The following is a 17,993-nucleotide window of genomic DNA, read 5'->3' as shown; positions in this document are numbered from 1 at the left end:
GCTCATAAGTCCTATCCCTAAGAATTCTTCCCAATAGCTTTGCTACCACTGACATGAGACATGGCAATCTATAGTTTCCAGGATCATCCCTGATTCCCTTCTTGAACAATGGAATAACATTAGCTACTGGCCAGTCCTCTCCTGTGGCTAGAAAGGACACAGAAATAATGGTTAAGGCCCAGCAGATCTCTTCACTTGACTCTCTCAATAACATGAGATATATCCCATCAGGAACTGGTGACTTGTCCACCTTAATGCTCTTTATGAGACCCAGTACCTACTACCTCCTTTACCTCAAAGTGCCCTAGCATATTAATACACTCAGTTCCGATCTCTCTATCCTCCATGTCCTTCTCCTTGGTAAATACTGATGTAATGTACTCATTAAGGGCCTGTCCCATATCCTTCACATCTAAGTAAATATTCACCCCTTTAACCTCGAGTGGTCCCACCCTCTCCCTAGTTATCCTCTTGCTGCTGAATTTTGCATAGAATGCTTTGAGAATTTATTTAATCTTACTTTCTAAACTTTCCACGACCCCTCCTGGTTTTCTTAATTCCTTTCTTGAGTTCTTTTCTGGCTTCTTTATAATCTTCCAGGGTGCTATTTGATTCTAGCTTCCAAAGCTTCCTTTTTTTTCTCTCAACTAAATTCATCACCTCCCTTGATGCCCTGTGAATAAAGCATCCATTGAGATTTCCAGAGGGAGTTAATAAAATGCCACATCAAATGTTATTATGGGAATTAAATGCTTTGGTATCTATAGATTATTTCCTTGCTAACAAGATTGGGACATTTTCTAGTACTGGGACCTCAGTTTTTTGCTAGTTACATAAACAACTTGGATGATGATACTAAGTTACGAAGAGGAGCCAAGGAGATTACAAACATATAGTTGATAAAAGGACTATAATTTTGCATAAAAATTAGTAAAGTACATTATGTAAGTAATGTGCTTTTGCAGAGCTTTATGATACAGGGGGATCTACAAACATGTTTGTAATAGAATGCAAATACAGTTAATAATTAGGGAAAAATAACAATGTTAATTATCTCAATACAATAGTAGAGAGGCTATGCTTCAATTATGTAGAGCATGGTAAGAGCATATCTGGGATATTGAATGCATTATTGTTCTCATTTAAGGGAGGATGTAAATTGGTTGGAAGCATTCAAAGAAGGTATCCTGGACTGATACCTGGAATGGGTGAGTAGCCTTTGATGGAAGGTCGGACAAACTAAGACGTATCTGTTGAAATTTAAAAGAAAAAAAGGATTTTGCGTACAAGATCCTGTAAACTCTAGATTGGGTTAATGGAGATTTTCTGGGATAATCTAGAACAAGGGCTTGCTGGTTAAATACAAGTGGTTACACAATTAAGATGGCTAAGACATAGTCTTTGAATATCATCAGTTTTTGGAACATTCTCTTTCTCAAAGGGTAGGGCAGAGTTATACAGTATAGATATTTGTGTAAGATTAGGTTGCAGATTAGCTGTGATCTTAATGTGGGGGAGGTTTAAGAAGCAAAGAGGTTTTCTGTGGCTCCTAATTCATATGTACATTGCCAATAAATTGTGAGATGTCATTTGACACTTCACAGTTTGTTTAAAGAAAAGAGGAAACAAGTTTTCACAACTTGTTACAGTGAAGTAGGGTCACTTCCTTTTGAAAATTGCAAAGAATAAAGGGTAACAGCATGTAAGTTACATATACAAGATTAAGCTCACTACCACTTTTGACAGTGTGATCACCACATTTAAGAGATGAGAACTGACCAGTTATCTCCACTTTGGCTGGCTATTTTGTTTTCATCAAAAACAAATATTTTTGACTGGGATGACATTGCTTATGAAGTTTATAATCATAGTTTGCAATTATGTCAGACTGATGAATCTGTAATTATTAGGTCCATTCCTTTTCCCCAGTTTTAAACAAAGTCATTGTATCAGTAACTCCTATACCTCTGCATACGTCTGGAGCCAAAACATATTGGAAGATTCGTAAAAGGCTGGGATACATTTTAGCAACATACATCAAAGTTGCTGGTGAATGCAGCAGGCCAAGCAGCATCTATAGGAAGAGGCGCAGTCGACGTTTCAGGCCGAGACCCTTCGTCAGGACTAACTGAAGGAAGAGTGAGTAAGGGATTTGAAAGCTGGAGGGGGAGGGGGAGATGCAAAATGATAGGAGAAGACAAGAGGGGGAGGGATAGAGCCGAGAGCTGGACAGGTGATAGGCAAAAGGGGATACGAGAGGATCATGGGACAGGAGGTCCGGAAAGAAAGACGGGGGGGGGGGGTGACCCAGAGGATGGGCAAGAGGTATATTCAGAAGGACAGAGGGAGAAAAAGGAGAGTGAGAGAAAGAATGTGTGCATAAAAATGAGTAACAGATGGGGTACAAGGGGGAGGTGGGGCCTAGCGGAAGCTAGAGAAGTCAATGTTCATGCCATCAGGTTGGAGGCTACCCAGACGGAATATAAGGTGTTGTTCCTCCAACCTGAGTGTGGCCTCATCTTTACAGTAGAGGAGACCGTGGATAGACATGTCAGAATGGGAATGGGACGTGGAACCAAAATGTGTGGCCACTGGGAGATCCTGCTCTCTCCGGCAGACAGAGCGTAGATGTTCAGCAAAGCGGTCTCCCAGTCTGCGTCGGGTCTCACCAATATATAAAAGGCTACACCGGGAGCACCGGACGCAGTACATCACCCCAGTTGACTCACAGGTGAAGTGATGCCTCACCTGGAAGGACTGTTTGGGGCCCCGAATGGTGGTAAGGGAGGAAGTGCAAGGGCATGTGTAGCACCTGTTCTGCTTACACGGATAAGTGCCAGGAGGGAGATCAGTGGGGAGGGATGGGGGGGACGAATGGACAAGGGAGTTGTGTAGGGAGCGATCCCTGCGGAATGCAGAGAGAGGGGGGGAGGGAAAGATGTGCCCAGTGGTGGGATCCCGTTGGAGGTGGCGGAAGTTACGGAGAATAATATGTTGGACCCGGAGGCTGGTGGGGTGGTAGGTGAGGACCAGGGGAACCCCATTCCTAGTGGGGTGGTGGGAGGATGGAGTGAGAGCAGATGTACGTGAAATGGGGGAGATGCGTTTAAGAGCAGCGTTGATAGTGGAGGAAGGGAAGCCCCTTTCTTTAAAAAATGAAGACATCTCCCTCGTCCTAGAATGAAAAGCCTCATCCTGAGAGCAGATGCGGCGGAGACGGAGGAATTGCGAGAAGGGGATGGCGTTTTTGCAAGAGACAGGGTGAGAAGAGGAACAGTCCAGATAGCTGCGAGAGTCAGTAGGCCTATAGTAGACATCAGCGGATAAGCTGTCTCCAGAGACAGAGACAGAAAGATCTAGAAAGGGGAGGGAGGTGTCGGAAATGGACCAGGTAAACTTGAGGGCAGGGCGAAAGTTGGAGGCAAAGTTAATAAAGTCAACGAGTTCTGCATGCGTGCAGGAAGCAGCGCCAATGCAGTCGTCGATGTAGCGAAGGAAAAGTGGGGGACAGATACCAGAATAGGCACGGAACATAGATTGTTCCACAAACCCAACAAAAAGGCAGGCATAGCCAGGACCCATGCAGGTGCCCATAGCTACACCTTTAGTTTGGAGGAAATGGGAGGAGCAAAAGGAGAAATTATAAGAGTAAGGACTCATTCCGCTAGACGGAGCAGAGTGGTGGTAGAGGGGAACTGATTAGGTCTGGAATCCAAAAAGAAGCGTAGAGCTTTGAGACCTTCCTGATGGGGGATGGAAGTATATAAGGACTGGACATCCATGGTGAAAATAAAGCGGTGGGGGCCAGGGAACTTAAAATCATCGAAAAGTTTAAGACCGTGAGAAGTGGCATGAACATAGGTCGGAAGGGATTGAACAAGGGGTGATAAAACAGTGTCGAGGTATGCAGAAACGAGTTCGGTGGGGCAGGAGCAAGCTGAGACAATAGGTCGGCCAGGACAGGCAGGTTTGTGGATCTTGGGTAGGAGGTAGAAACGGGAAGTGCGGGGTGTGGGAACTATAAGGTTGGTAGCAGTGGATGGGAGATCCCCTGAGCGGATAAAGTCGTTGATAATGTGGGAGACAATGGCCTGGTGCTCCTTAGTGGGGTCACGATCGAGGGGTAAATAAGAGGAGGTATCCGCGAGTTGTCGCTGTGCCTCGGCAAGGTAGAGGTCAGTACGCCAGACTACAACAGCACCCCCCTTATCAGCGGGTTTAATAATAAGGTTAGGATTAGTGCGGAGGGAGTGGAGAGCAGAGCGTTCCGAAGGAGTGAGGTTGGAATGGGGACAAGGTGCGGTGAAGTCGAGACGGTTGATGTCCCGTTGGCAGTTGGCAATAAAGAGATCCAGAGCAGGCAGAAGACCAGAGCGGGGTGTCCATGAAGAAGAGGAGGGTTGAAGACGGGAGAAGGGGTCATCGGTGGGGGTGGAAGAGTCCTTGCCGAAGAAGTAGGCTCGGAGACGGAGACGGCGGAAGAAAAGTTCCACATCATGGCAAACACGGAACTCACTGAGGTGTGGGCGAAGGGGGACAAAGGTGAGGCCCTTACTGAGAACAGAGCGTTCTGCCTCCGACAGTTGAAGGTCGGAGGGGATGGTAAAGACCCGGCACGGATGAGAGCTGGGATCAGAGGGGGGAGGGGGGAGGCTGGGGGTGTCAATGGAGAGGGGAGGGTTGGGATGAGAGGAAGATGGAGCCTCTGAGGGCCCAGGAGCTGACGGTAGGATCTGAGGGAGACGGGATTGCAGAGTATTGGTGGGGGAAGGGGAGACGGGAGTCACAACAGCAGCACATAAAGACCCGGCCTGGAGTTCAAGGCTGGAATCTTGAGAGCTGGGATCAGAGGGGGGAGGGGGGAGGCTGGGGGTGTCAATGGAGAGGGTGCTGCTGTTATGACTCCCGTCTCCCCTTCCCCCACCAATACTCTGCAATCCCGTCTCCCTCAGATCCTACCGTCGACTGCGCCTCTTCCTATAGATGCTGCTTGGCCTGCTGCGTTCACCAGCAACTTTGATGTATGTTGCTTGAATTTCCAGCATCTGCAGAATTCCTGTTGTTTGGGATACATTTTATTTGGGTTAGGTGGCTTGGCTTTCAGGTGCAACATTAAGCTATTGACATTATCATAATATGTAATTACACTGTTTTGAAGATGACATGGATTTTATTCCTAATATTCTACACAACTTCATTCTCAATCAGAATTGTTAAAAATATCTGATTTAGTATCAAAGTTTGTACTATGTGTCACCATATGCTACCTTGAGATTCATTTTCTTGCAGGCATTCACAGTAGAACAGAGAAATACAGTAGAATCAATGGGAAACTACACAAGCAAACACTGACAAACAACCAATGTGCAAAAGGAGGCAGACTGCAAATAAAAAAAACAAGTAAATGCTAATGAGAATGAGTTGTAGAGCTCATCATTGGGCCAGTGGGAGTTTGTAAAGATGCTTCCATGTTCTATCGATCAAAGCAAGTATAAAAGGTGTTGAACTCATCTGAGAGTGCAGCCTTTTGTCATTTATGTTGCTTAGTTTTGCTTTGTAGGAGGTGATGATATTCAAGCCTTGCCACAGCTGTCATGTATCCTTCTGTGATTCATGTTTGGTCCAGAATTGCTACTTCGCTTGTGAGATGGCTTTCTGGAGGTTATACCTGGAGGTCTTGTATTTTCCCGGGTGCCCTCCGCAGATTGCAAATCTCTTGGTTCATCAAGGGCTTCTGGTTAGGGAAGACTGACAACAGTGGCGTATTCACACAACTATCACTAACCTATTAGTTTCACTATGCTATTTCTGAGAAGCCGCTATGTATATTTTGGTTTTTACCCATCCCATGTTGAACTTTGACAGTGTGTCAGAAATGCTTAACTGGTTGTAAAGTACTTTGGACAACCTAAAGTTATGGGGTGGGGGGCTAGTTTTTTTTTCTCTTTAGTTTTACCTTTTAAATATGTACAAGGATCATTGACTAATCTTTCAGCCAGCTCTCCTGATTGTGCTCTTTAAGCCATAGATTTGTTTACTATCCATTCTCTTTCCTTCTGTAGCTGTACAACACAGTTCAGATCATTTTCTTATACCAAAGGAAATAGGGAAGTGTAAGTACTATCATTTTGGGTAGGAAGATCCAAGTAGCCTTCCAGTTTTGACTGCCAGAACATCTCTATTTGTGAGCTAGGATGTAACCAAACTTTGCTGTGATGTATTTGGGAGTGAAATATTCTGCCAATAGTTTCACATACAGTAATTGTGCCAAATAAACACCAGTGGTATTAGGAAGATACTATGTGTTATATCTGTTGTTTATTTTTTTTAAACAGATGATGCTGCTTGTATTCAAATGTAACAGTCTTGGATAACCTTTGATTTTAAGTTTTTTGTTCCAAATTAGTTTGCCGTTTTCAAAAAGGAGTAAATGTTAGCTTTGCAATCAAGTTGATGCGATATGAATGACTTGAAAATCAAAAATTTAATTTAGCCTTTTTTCTGTTCTTAGGAAAGAAATACTTTGGTTAATCAACACACATAAAAGTTGCTGGTGAACTCAACAGGCCAGGCAGCATCTCTAAACGTCGACTGCACCTCTTCCTAGAGATGCTGCCTGGCCTGCTGCGTTCACCAGCAACTTTTATGTGTGTTGCTTGAATTTCCAGCATTTGCAGAATTCCTGTTACTTTGGTTAATCCATCCATTTGTTTTTCCAGATTGCAACGAGTTGTGGTCTCTATCATGATTATGGCTCAGACTGTTATTTTAGTTCTTTAGCTTTTTAGGGATGGTTTTGGGGACCAATAGAGGTTAGAGGTCAGATTAGGGTTTAAGGACAGAGATGTGGGGGAATTTAGGGGACAGGCTGGACTCTAAGCCTCCGCTCAGCATTCGAAGGCCAGTGACGTGGACGTAGCACACTCATGGTCAAATGCCAGGCCTGCGGACCTGTATTGATGAGGGCTGTGTTTTCAAGATCTTGAATCTTGAGAGAATAGAACACAGATCACCAGACTAATTGCTGGGTTGGTGGATCTACCATTCTAGATTGGGCTAGATAGACCTCTGTTTTCTGAAGGTTGGATTAAAGACAGGTAACATTTGGAAGCATAAAATTCTGAGGGCGTGAAAAGATGCATTGTTCCCCAGAATGTTGACTTTAGAAATAAGGGTCACAGTCTCAAAATAAGGAGAATTGGCCATTTAGGATTGAAATGAAGAGAAATTTCTTCCTTTATCAGGGCAGTGATTCTCCAGAATTCTCTACCTTTGGATGCTGATTCATTGATTCCGTTGGAACAAGATATCAGCTGATGCCTGGATATTAATGGGATAAATATCCAGGAGATATTTAAAGGAAAAATATAAAGGAGATCATTGTGGACTTCAGGCATGGCAGGAGTCACACTCACGTCCCCATCTACATCAGCGGATCTGTTGTGGAGCATGTATCAAGCTTGAAATTCCTTGGTGCCCATATTTCCGAGGATCTCACCTGGGCCCTGAACTCCTCCATCTTGAGCAGAGTTCCAGGATATTGATGGACTTTTACAGCTGTACCATTAAGAGCATACTCACCAACTGCATCTCAGTGTGGTATGGCAATTGATCCGTTTCGGATCTTATGAGAAGTATATGTTTTAAAATGTTATGAGATAAATGTAAAAATACAAAGTGTGGTTGTTATTCATGAGCAGATGCTGTTAAGATTTTCTCCTGAGACGCAATGATTTTGCACAAAATGTCACCAGAGTTCTGGATTTAAATTTTCATCAGAAGTGGAAAGGTTCAACCATGAGAAGTTGTATACAGTTTAAAATAAATTAACCCGCTGCAGATTTATTATTCAGTGAGATTGTGTTGGTGTAGGACAGGAAACTAGCTTGCAGAACTCAACTAGTGAAGTTTTGCTGTCATGTTGCCGACCAGTCAACTGGATGTAATTGATCTGAGTTATATAGTCATGGATATTTTTCTGGAAATGTTCTACAGAAATATGGCCTTTCCAATCAATTTCGAAGTATTCGTCATAGATTATACTAAATAACTAGGTATTTTTTGTGTCCCATTGATTTGTATTCAGTCACTGAAACTTGAGGGTACTTTCAATAAAGTAGCTAGAACTTTTTTTAATCTGTGCAGCAGACTGAAAGCAATTCTAATTTCTTTTATCTGTATTAATTACAACTATCCATTTTCAGTGGCAGTGATACTGCATGTGACTTTCTATGTTCATAAGATTTTAAGCCATCTGTCTTGCAACAGCTTTTTAAAGATTTCCTCATTACCAAAGAAAATCTTTTCAAGAGCATGTGAGCCATAAGTATTTTGAGTATGACTTTTGGCATTGTAGCTTTAGTTCTGCCTTGTTTTCTGTGTAATTATTGGAAAATTCTAGATATCCTTGTTATTCACTGTTGGAGAACTGATGTTTTGTGACTTACCATATTGGGAATTTCAGAGTGCTTACCTTGGCTATTTTTTTGGTTGAATGACTTAAGTTTTTATGCCTGTGTGCATCAGCATACGAACGTTAAGTTTCTGATCAGAACCTCTCTGTAACCTCTACAGGAGCTCCTGGGTTACGGAAGACCTGACTTGGGGAAACAAGACAGCATATGCTGGAATGTGAGACAGTAGGCAGTCTGTTGTAGGAAGCTGGTTGTGGGGGTGGGGAGGGTTGTGGGTGGTGGTGGCAGCATTTGGACCCGCTGATGTTACTCAGCCCGCTGGTGTTTCTCCAGCAGATTGTTTGTTACTCTTGATATTTGGAAATTTGACCTTGCACAAATTCTCCTTTTAAGTTTTTAAAGAATTTTTGTTGTAGTATAGTATTTTGTGTTAGTCACTAACAATTTAATGCAACTTGTATTCCATTAATCTAATTTATTAAGGGGAAATATTTAGTGAATAGTTGATGAAATGAAAGAATTATAGAAAGTGTGTACAAAGCAAAATGATATGGGTAACCGAAGAACAGATTTTTCTTGGAGAAAACGTACTTTGTTGACAATTGTTAGAACAGAATCCTTGCATAACCTGAGGGCTGCCAGTATGAGGAACGTTTGAAGTTGGAGCATTCTACTTGTTTAAATCCTAGCCCAGTCACTATTTTTAAATGTATAGTTTGCATGTTGGAATGATTCAGTAAGCTTTAGTGCTTTGGTTAGCAACAATTTGGAAACCTCTGGGTAGAGTTTACTGTTCTCCAGTAACTGAGTTCCACATAGTAACTATTCACCACATGATAGTAGTTTCCTGTGACTGGTTTATTGGGCATGGTTGTAAATATCCTATTCTGATCATCTTTGGGGTGGGGGCAGTGGATAACTCACATAATAGGTTAATTGAGTAATATGTATCTTGATCAGCCTGTGTGTTTTGGATGACAGATTTTATTGTTCAGTGCTCGACAATGTTTTTAGTGCTATTTAGAAACTGTTACAAAGCCTTGGTAGCTTTGACAACAGTTGAAACTTGGCCTTCCTAGCTTTATCTTCTGTTCAAGGCAATCGGGGTGCTGCAGGAGCAGGACAGTGGTACATTACCTGAGGCTTACTACTGGGATCTCTCTGCACAAATTGCACTGCACGCTCAGCTGCCTATGGTGCTCATGGCTGCATGGCCAGATCCTGATCTAACTCCATCTACGAGCTTGCAGATGACACCACTGTAACAGGCCAATACTCAAATAATGATGAGCCAGAGTACTAAAGGGAATTGGAGAGTCTGGTGATAGGGTGTCATAACAATAACATTTTCCATAATGTCAGCAAAACAAGAGCTGGTAATTGGCTTTAGGGAAGGGGGTAGATGTGTTGCACATCTTCCTGTTTATATCAGTAATGCTGAGGTCAGTTGGGTTGAGAACTTGAAGTTCTGGGAGTGAGCATTTTTACTACTGGCCCAAACATGTAGAGACCACAATCTAAAATGTTCACCAGTGCCTCTATTTCCTCAGGAGGGTAAAGAAATTTGGTATGTCCCCTATTACCCTAACAATTTTCATCAGTGCACCATAGGATGCTTCCTGTCTGGATATTGCTGTGCTCACAGCTCAGCACATTGCAGAAAACAAGCTTCCCTCCATGGACTCTGTCTACATTTCTCATTGCAAACTAGCATAATTAAAGCATATTGAAGGAGCCAGCATAATCAAAGGCATTACCCACCCCAGACATTGTTTTTCTCCCATCTGGCAGAAGATACAATTTCCTGAAAAATAATATACCGCCAGACTCCTGTTCTTATAAGGCTATTGAACAGCTCCCTAGTATGATAAGATGGGCTCTTGCCCCTCAGTCTGCCTCATTATGGCCTTGCAACTTTAGTGTCTGCTTGCATTGCACTTTGTCCGTAACTCTAACACTTTATTCTGCATTCTGTTACTGCTTTTCCCTGTGCTACCTCAACGTACTATTGTTGTAAAATGATCTGCATGGATGGTATGCTAAACAACTATTTTCACTCTACCTTTGTACATTTTATCATTTTAAACCAGTTTACCACTTTCAAGTGTTGAGTATCTGCTTTTGTTTCTGGGTGGGCAGAAACTGAGTCAGCTTGCTTAGGTTGTGCAATGAACTCAGTTTAATATCTCACTGTGGCACTTCGTTTGACATTTCTAAAACAACTGGAAACCTTGTGATTGGTCACCTGCTTAGGATGCATTTCCTTTTGGGGAAAGATGTTTAATGAGTGACAGGCTTGTATATTGTAACAGGTAAATCTTGACATGGTAATTTCACTTGACCTCTTTGTAGAAACAGAAGATACTGCAGTAGATGTGTATATAATGCCCTTTCAAAAACTATTTGATAGCAGTACCTGATAAATGATTTACACAAAGTATTCATCCATGGTTTTGTAAGAACGCTTGATGTACTGTGTGTGATACAAGACTCAGAGTAGCACGAAACAGTTTTTGAATAGAGATAAGCATGCATTTGAGTCCTTTATAATCGGTTTTACTGTTTTTCTTGTCATATACAATGCCTAGAAACACTTTAGTCCTCCACAACTATTTTCAAATTTTACATTTTCTAAGCTTAAAATATATTGAATTAGGTATTTATGAGCTCACCTCCAGAACATTGTGCATCATGTCAAATTAAAAGAAAACTTCCAAAACCTGTCAACAATTTACTAAAAATTGAAAAATTAAATTAAAAGTAAAATATTTGAAATATCATGTCTGTTACTACTTCTCTTGGCTGCATGTTCTAGGAACCTACAATTTTTTAAAAAACTTATCGATGTATATCTGTTCTAAAATTTTTTTCGTACCTCCATCTTAAGCCTATTTTTCTCTGTATCTTTTTGAAATCGGCAATTATGGAATTTGCTCTCCAAGCTTATAGTCAGGTCAATGATTGGACTTTTTTAAAAGAACTACTCAAGTCTGTAAAAAGTTGTTAAATTATACTTGTGTTGAAAATTAACCAGTAATCCTGTTTCTGAAATCAATAACTCATTTTTTGTGTTGAATAATTTGTTTGAGTATGAAGCTCCAGAGTCATCTTTTTCTGTACATTTTCCACTACCAGTAGTTTAAAAACTTGCTGTTTACTGCAATTTGCATAGATGACAGAACCTGAACCTGGATTCACACAGCATGAGAACAAGCCATTCATTATTAATCCGATTTTCCAGCTCCCAGCTCATAGCCTTCAATGTCCAGGCGATTCAGATCCTTAACGAGAAATCTCTTAAAGGCTGTCAGTGACTGTTTCCACCACTCCCTGGCAATGCATTCCAAATGCTTTTCGCAAGTCATGGATTAGTGTGGAAATTGATCATACAACCACCCATAAACATTTGTGTAATTGAATTGTTGAAGACCATTCTACAGCAAATATAGAATATAAAGCAGTATGGTACAGGTCCTATAGTCCTTTGTGCTGGCCAATTGAAACCTACCCTATCTGCTTGCACATGGTCTATATCTCCCCATTCCCTGAATCTACTAAAGGAAGTGCTAAATAAAATATCTGCTGAGTACAGATTTAGTTACCTTTTTATTATTTTGTGTCAGAGGCTTAACTTTAAACCTAGGACATTACTCAAATTTCTGTTATGCAACTTACGATCACGTATTGTTGATATAGATGATACAGATTGCTCATTTGCTGTACCTTTGTTTTCTTTGTCAAGAGGGAAACATTTTATTCAGTTTTGTTCACCCATTTGCAAAATAATTGAGTTAACAGAATTGATTCCTCTGAATGACTTGATTTTCCTCAAAACAACTTGTACTCCTTTAGTTACTGCATTTTAATTGTCAGTTTTACTTTCTAAACATTCTTATTACTGTGCAAAATCAGCTTAATGCTTTCCTCCCACATAGTCCTCCATTTTTGTTTCATCTATCTGCCTGTCAAAGTTTGTTAATTACACTGCCCATGGCAGCATGGCCATGCACCCAGCACGCTGTATGAAAATTAACTACCTCGACATATCCCCTATGCTCTCCACCAGTTACCTTAAAATTATGCCCTCTCATATTACCATTTCCACCCTAATGGGGGGGTGGGGGGGAGGGCGGCTGTCCACTCCATCAATGCCTCTTGTATCTGTATACCTCTTTTCGAGTCACATCTCATCCTCCTTCATTTCAAAGAAAAGAAAAATGACCTAGCTCACTCAACATTTTGTTATAAGAAATCCTCTCTGATCCAGGCAGCATCCTGATAAATGTCTGCACCCCCTCTAAAGCTTCCACATTCTTCCTATAATGAAGAGACCAGAACTGAACACAACTCTTAAATGTGTTCAAACCAGTGTTTTATAGAGCCGCAACATTATTTTGTGGCTCTTTAACAATAATCTTCGCAAATTAAAGCCAACACACCATACACCTTAACCATCATGTCGGCTTGCATGGCAACTTTCAGGGATCAAAGCCCCTCTGTTCCTCCTCCACACTACTAAGAATCCCATCATTAACTCCATCAATCCATGTGTTCTGCCATCAAGTTTGACTATCCAAAGTGTATTGTTTCATACTTTTCTGCATTGAACTCCACCTCCACTCCTCAGCCCATCTCTACATCCTACCAGTGTCCCGTGGTAACCTTCTACACGATCCGCAACACCTTTGTCATCTGCAAATTCACTAAATACACCGTTCCACTTCATTATCCAAGACACATTTTAAAAAAATCACTAAAAGCAAAAGTCCCGAAACAGAACTCTGTGGAACACTACTGGAAACCTACCTCCAGGTAGAATGTGTTCCATCTAATACCACCCTCTGCCTTCTGTGGACAAGCCAATTCTGAATCCATGCTGCCAAGTTTCCCTGGATCCTATGTCTCCTGTCTTTCTGTATGAGCTCACTATCAAACCTTGTTAAATGCCTTGCTAAAATCACTAGTTGACCACATCCACTACTCTTCCTTCATTAATTTATTTTGTCACTTTTGTTTAATTGTATTAATTAAGGTTTAATCTTGAGACCGAATAATGAATGATGCTTGGTAGCATAAATCTTGCTACTTTTGAGTCTGAATGTTCACACAGTTTCTTCACCCAATGCAATCTTTTTCACTTTCACCTTGTTAAATTGTGATATGTTCATGTGGATATTTCAATGAGGTTGAATGACACCAAGAATGAATCTGTTCTTTTAAGTTCTTGCAACCAGAAACATTAGCTTGGTTTCATTCTCCGTTGATGCTGTCTGACTGGTTGAGCTTTCTCTCATTATTACAGCAAAAATTAACATTGCAACTAAGGTCGCATTCATTTGGAATGCATGTTAAAATAGTGTAAATGGTTTGTGTAAATTCCATTAGTACAACTAAAAGTTAAGTTTGTTCAGAAGGATTTATTTTCACTAAGTAAGGTTTAATCAACTTTAGAGGTGTCTTTTCCCTTGTGGCAGAGTCTGGCAACCAAGTTTGTTCATTGTTAAGCACACTTTTACTGCCTGGTACCTTCAGAATGGCTTAATTAGTTGTGTGGTGCTTTTAATAGCTCTAACATGTTTCATGGGTAATAGTTTGCAATGAACTAAACCTGCAGCTGTAGATCTATAGATAGTTAATTTGTATTAATTTGTATTTTGAGGTTTTAATATCTTTTTCCTGTTTTCAGTGAACCATCAGGATTTGGTTAAACTGTTAATTATTACTAATAGAGTTTTGGTCAAAGCTGCTTTCTCCTGCTGTATGAAGTTAAACGTAGAGAATATGGGTAAGGTAATACATACGTGCCTATCTGCTTATCTGTTAGACCAGACATTTGTAATTCTTTATAGATTCCTAAATATACAATTATACAGCACAAAAAACACACATCTCTCTCTAAACCTTTCCTATCCAAGCAGCTGTCTAAGCGGACTTTAAAATCTTGTAAACTCACCTCTACCACTTCCTCTGGCAGCTTGTTCCATTTACCCACCACCCACTTTATGGCAAAGATGCCCCTTAGGTTTTTTTTAAAGATGAGAAGGAAATATGTAGAACTTAGCTTGCTTATTTTTGCATTCCCCACCCTGGGGAAAAAGAATGACCATTCACTCTGTCTATGGCCTTCATGATTTATAAATCTGCCTCTCATCCTCTCAAACTCCTAGGGAAACGGGTCCCATCCTATCCAATGTCTATTGTAGATCAAGGCCTCCATTCCCAAGAATATTCTCATGAATACGTTCTGCACCTTTTCCAGCTTGGTGTACACAGAATTGTAAATGTGCTATCACCAACATCTTGTACAACAGTATTCTGACTGACAAAGGCAAGTATGCCTAACTCTGTCTACCTACAAGGCCACTTTAGAGGAATGTAAATCAAACTATGCCTCTGTACACCTCAGTCTTTTGTTTTACAGTACTTTCCAGGGCCGTGCCATTTAGTTCTGCCCTAGTTTAATTTACAAACTGCTACACTTCACACTTGCCTCTTTGTCATTCTCTGCCCCCATTACACCACCAATTTTGGTGTCATTAACAAACTTCCTAACCATGTTAATAACACTGTCATCTAATTTAATAATCTGGATAACAAATACCTTTAACCCAGCATGGATCCCAGTGGCACACCATAAACAGGATTCTCTTATTTTATCCCAAATCAATGTTGAGTTACACATTTTCTAATCATTATTGAAAGGTGATCACAGTTCTCTGAGGTACTGCTAGGTAGAGGGAAGAACCAGATGTCAGCCCAAAGTTACAAAAGTTTCATTTTGTACCAGTTTATTAAATGTATTTTAACTCAAAAGTTGGGTGCAGTTTTCGAAGCTGTAGGTCAATAAATTTAAAAAAAAACAGGAAAAGAAAGGAAAGGGGCTGAATGTGCACTGCTAAAATATGATGAAATACTCTGGAATAGTTGCCCTTTTAGAGTGAGAGGTAACAAGTTGTACATGAAGTGGAATGTGGTTGAGATTTCCAGAGCATCTTTGTTTTATTTACATAGTGGTGCTAGAAGGTTTGTGAATTTTCTGTATTTCTGCATGAATATGATCTAAAATGATCAGATCCTTATGTAAGTTTTAAAACTAGAGAACCCAATTAAATAACACAAAAACATGATGCTTGTTCATTTATTATTGAGAAAAATGATCCAATATTACATGTATTTGTTGGAAAAAGTATGTGAGCCTCTGGGGTAATGCCTTCTACAAAAGCTATTTGGAGTCGTGTTCTAATCAATGAGATTGGAGGTGTGGATTGTAGAGGTGCCCTGCCCTATTTTTTTTTAAAAAAGACACACAAAGTCAGATTACTGACAGAGCCTGCTCTTCTCAAGAAAGATCTGATTTTATCCATCATGCCTTGATCAAAACAACTTTCAGAGGACTTTAGAATTGTAGAGATGCATGAAGCTGGAAAAGGCTACAAGAACATTACTAAAGAACTGTGTTCATCAGTCCACAGTAAGAAAGATTGTCGACAAATGGAGGAAACTCAGTATTGTTGTTACTCTCCCTAGGAGTGGGCATCCTGCAAAGATCACACGAAGAGCACAACGTACAATGCTGAAGGAGGTGAAAAAGTACCCAAGGGTAACAGCAAAAGATCTGCAGAAATCCAGAAAACTTGTTAAAGTCTCTGCTCACCTGTCCACCATAGAAAAACACTGAGCAAGAATGGTGTTCAGAGAAGGACACCACAGAGGAAACCACTGCACTCCAAATAAAACATTGTTGCACATCTCAAGTTTGCAAAAGACCACATGGATATTCCACAACGCTTCTGGGACAATATTCTGTGGACGGATGAGACAAAAGTTGAACTTTCAGGCAGAAGTGCACATTGTTATGTTTGGAGGTAAAAGGGCACTGCACACCAACATCAAAAGTTCATCCCAACTGTGAATCATGGTGGAAGGAGCATCATGGTTTGGGGCTGCTTTGCTGCCTCAGGGCCTGGACAGTTTGCAATTGTTGAGGGAACTATGAATTCAAAATTGTATTAAGACATTTTACAGGAGAATGTCAGGGTTCAGCCCGTTACCTGAAGCTTAATAGAATTTGGATAGTGCAACAAGACAGTGATCTGAAAGACAAGAGTATATCAACAACAGAGTGGTTTGAAAAGAAGAAAATCTGTGCTTTGGAATGGTCAGGTCAAAGTCTTGACCTTAATCCAATAGAAATGTTGTGGAAGGACCTGAAGCAAGTAGTTCATGCCCGCCAACATCCCAGAGTTGAAGCAGTTTTGTAAGGAGGAATGGCCTGAAGTTCCTCCAAGCCAATGTAGAGGTCTGATCATCAGTTAATGGAAACACTTGGTTGAAGTTATTGCTGTGTAAGGGAGTCACAACGGTTACTGAAAGCAAAGGTTCACATAGTTTTTCCAACAAATTTATGTAATATTGGATCATTTTTATCAATAAATAAATGAACAAGAATAATGTGTTTTTGTGTTATTTATTTAATTGGGTTTCCTTATCTAGTTTTAGGACTTGCGTGAAGATCTGATCACATTTTCTCTATTTCTGCATAAATATGAGTAAAATTCTACAGGGTTCACCAACTTTCCAGCACCACAGTACTTTTGGTATTATAAACTTAACTAATAACTTCAATGTCTTGTATGCAAAAGGAAATTGAACCATGAGATATGGTTAGTACTGCCTGTTTGTGGCATTTCAGTTATCTTTTCAAAGGAGTACAGGCTGCTTTTATAGTAATTCGAAATAGCAGATATTGCCTTTCCACTGTAGGCCCATGAATTGCTCATCAGTTGAGTAATGGCTGGGTAATGAGGAAAGTCATCCTCATGGGGGAATGTAAAAAAAAATGTTCCATTCTGATACACTTGTGGTTTACTGAGAACCTTCATTAAAATTCTGGTTTCTCCCGAATGAAGCTTTGCATCCCTGACAGAATCCCGTCCGGTGTACCTTGGGAGGATTATTTACGTGCTTTATGATCTACAGATATTGTCATCGTAGTTCATCCTTATTGGTCCTTTTTTTTTGTCGATGTGTGTGCTCTTTCAACATATACCATATATTTAGTTAACGCACACTTGATATGCTCTCCAAGCCCACACGTGCCAATAATGTCATACTTGCATTTCTCCACTATGCCCATTTCATAGATTGCCAAGTAGAGAATGTTTTAAAAAAAATTATAGTTTGTGTTTGACACATCTTGGCATTTGAAAGCTATGAGCTGAATTCTGCAATGGAAAAACTATTCGTACATCTGTTTAAATAATCTAAGGTAAACTTGAAAGCGATTAGAAATGAACTTGTAGGGAACCGGATTTGGACAGAAGGAACAGTCAACAGCGTGACAGCAAATTGCCGCTAGTCAAGGGGAATCAACTTAGAAATCTTTAATGACTTTACAGTTCATCCTTTTTTTTTCCAAGATCCTTGCATTGGAAAAATAACTCCACATTCTGCCCTTGCAAACGATCAGAAATTCACCAGTAGCCGGAGGGCTTTAGTTTTATAAACTATAGAGCGGCAGTTTGAAATTTGGTCATTTGGTTACTACCAGCTATTTATATAGTGTTGGAGTAATTATTT

The 17,993-nt window shown here is 40.5% G+C and overlaps 1 protein-coding gene across 6 annotated transcripts in view; it reads left to right on the top strand.

The window, feature by feature from the left end:
• Window positions 1-17,993, top strand: part of cblb (Cbl proto-oncogene B, E3 ubiquitin protein ligase) — a 180,000-nt gene that overhangs the window by 21,930 nt on the left and 140,077 nt on the right. Inside the window, exon 2 of one of the 6 annotated variants that reach the window (XM_063050589.1) lies at window positions 1,148-1,208. The exons of 4 other annotated variants lie outside the window; for them this stretch is intronic. The gene's annotated coding sequence lies outside the window, so the exon portion shown is untranslated. Of the gene's footprint in view, window positions 1-1,147; window positions 1,209-1,310; window positions 2,140-17,993 lie in introns of those variants that run through there. One more of the 6 variants, XM_063050591.1, reaches the window with a different exon arrangement.

This window comes from Mobula hypostoma, chromosome 6, assembly GCF_963921235.1.
Source record: "Mobula hypostoma chromosome 6, sMobHyp1.1, whole genome shotgun sequence".
Lineage (NCBI taxonomy): Eukaryota > Metazoa > Chordata > Chondrichthyes > Myliobatiformes > Myliobatidae > Mobula > Mobula hypostoma.
The sequence above is the reverse complement of the archived record's forward strand: the minus strand, read 5'-3'. Positions and strand labels throughout refer to the sequence as shown.